Source organism: Berghia stephanieae, chromosome 13 (assembly GCF_034508935.2).
Source record: "Berghia stephanieae isolate SIO BIC M18660-M18661 chromosome 13, UCSD_Bste_1.3, whole genome shotgun sequence".
Taxonomy (NCBI): domain Eukaryota; kingdom Metazoa; phylum Mollusca; class Gastropoda; order Nudibranchia; family Aeolidiidae; genus Berghia; species Berghia stephanieae.
The window spans coordinates 3,381,587-3,384,086 of NC_088372.1; the positions used below are offsets into that span (position 1 = coordinate 3,381,587).

Sequence of the window (2,500 nt, forward strand, 5' to 3'; positions counted from 1 at the left end):
TGGGGAAGTGCTTGTAGTAGTATTTTATTTTATAGGTAGTGTATAGTAGTAGATTTAGTATTTTATGGGAGTAGTATAGTATGGGTTGTAGTATGTAGTAGGGGGTTTTTGTAGGGGTAGTAGTAGTAGTAGTTAGTAAGCAGTAGTAGTAGTAGTAGTAGTGTGTAGTATAGTGAGTGTAATAGTATAGTAGTAGTTAGAAAGCAGCACAGCAGCAGAGTAGTAGTAGTACTACTCCCCTACTACTACTACTACTACTACTTGTGTAGTAGTATTTTAAGTTTAGTAGTAGTGTAGTAGTATAGTATTTATAGTATTATAGTAGTAGTAGTAGAGATTGTGAGATTAGTAGTGAAGTATTAGTGTGTAGTAGTAGTAGTAGTAGTAGTATAGTAGTAGTAGAGTTTAGTAGTGTATTTAGTAGAGTAGTAGTAGTAACAGAATTGACCCAAATAGCAGGAACAGTGGTCGAGGGCGACGGTGTTGGGCGTTCGCGAAACAAAAACAGCTGAAATGAAAAAAAAAAAAGTATAAGGAAAATATAATAAAAATAATAATAACAAAATATAATGATAACGAACCGATAAGCTATTATGAAATGTCATTAAAACCCAGTGTTTCAGCCGATCACACGACATCATACCCCCCCACTCGTCCAAAATTGTATAAATTGTTTCTTCAATGACACACATACCAATCAGACATCATAATCGTGCTTAGATGCTAGTTTTAGCTTCTTCGCTTAATCGCACACTCCGCTTAATCTTATCGACACACTGAACTCGTGAGGTTGTGTGTGCGATTAAGCGGAGTCGACTATAGCTATAATATTATTTAGTAAGCCGTAAGGCTGGTTGTTATTCACAATCGCCTCGATACTTGTTTTGTCGTTGGGATTGTCCGCCATACTCGTGTGAAAATAAACCACACAAAACAAAACAAAATAAAAACAACCACAAAAAACACGGTTATTAATTTTTGGCCAGAAAACTCGTCATTCAAATAAATATCGATCGATTAAAATGACCCTAATCTTGTCTTTATCTCTCAAACCTGGGACTTCGGCGAAGTAGTAGTAGTAGTAGTAGTCGTCGTCGTCGTCGTAGTAGTAGTAGTAGTAGTAGTAGTAGTAGTATAGTATGTAGTATAGTAGTAGTAGTAGTATAGTTATAGATTTAGAAGTAGTAGTAGTAGTAGTATAGTAAGTAGTAGTAGGAGTAGTAGTAGTAGTAAGTAGTAGTGTTGTAGTAGTAGTATAGTATAGTAGTAGTAGTAAAGTAGTAGTATGTAGTAGTAGTAGAGTAGTAGTAGTAGTAGTAGTAGTAGTAGTATTTAGTAGTAGTATTAGTAGTAATAGTAGTACTAGTAGTAATAGTAGTAGTAGTAGTAGTAGTAGTAGTATGTAGTAGTAGTATTAGTAGTAGTAGTAGTAGTAGTTTTAAGAAGGAAGAAAGTAGTAGTAGTAGTTATAGTAGTAGTAGTAGTAGTAGTAGTAGTAGTAGTAGTAGTAGTAGAGTAGTGTAGTAGTAGTAGTAGTAGTAGCAGCAGCAGCAGTTAGTAGTAGTAGTAGTAGTAGTAGTAGTAGTAGTAGTTTAAGAAGTAGTAGTAGTAGTAGTATAGTAGTAGTAGTAGTAGTAGGTAGTATAGTAGTAGTAGTAGTAGTAGTGGTAGTAGTAGTAGTAGAGTAAGTAGTAGTAGTGTAGTAGTAGTAGTAGTAGTAGCAGTAGCAGCAGCAGCAGCAGCAGCAGCAGCAGCAGCAGCAGTAGTAGTAGTAGTAGTAGTAGTAGTAGTAGTAGTAGTAGTAGTAGTAGTAGTAGCAGCAGCAGTAGTAGTAGAAGCAGCAGCAGTAGTAGTAGAAGCAGTAGTAGAAGTGTGCAACGTTGACGATAAAATAAATTTAAATATCATAAATAGTTATTATATAATTTTTTTAAAGCAACGTGTTGTTTTGTTCAGGGTGTCAGATAAGATGTCTGGATAAAAGCTTTTTATTGGTTGACTCATGCCGGATACAAATGTGTTGTTTTTTTGTTTTTGGTTTTTTTAAAATGCACTTTACAACGTATCAAAATGCACTTCTTATCTCGTCTGACCTACTGAATGAAGGACTGCAATAATTACAATGTCAGAGATGACATGTCTACTTGAAATTAAAAAAGAAAATGTAGTTTTTAGGAGTTAAAATTAAATTGTAATCGCTTTTGATTTTGATAGTGTACGCTTGGCTTAGAACCTATCAACATTGCAATAGGATTCAATAGTCGTAACGTCACTTCCTTCCTAATGACGTATGGTAACTTAGTAACACTGGCTCTAAACTATCGGAACAATGGCGGACGCCGTATGAAATATTTCTCCGGCGAGCTTAAAAGCGTATCCAGAGGAAAAAAAAACCCATCAATTTGATCATGTTTTGACTTTTACACATTCTGATCACAAGGCATATGAAAAGGGAATGAAAAGTTCTCGCCAGCATGAAGAATAAAAAGTAAAGATTTTC

General features: G+C 34.9%; 1 protein-coding gene across 1 annotated transcript in view; it reads right to left on the reverse strand.

Annotated features, from left to right (window-relative positions):
- LOC144958909 (uncharacterized) overlaps window positions 1-2,500 on the reverse strand; it is a 69,525-nt gene that overhangs the window by 37,973 nt on the left and 29,052 nt on the right. The gene's annotated exons all lie outside the window — the stretch shown is intronic.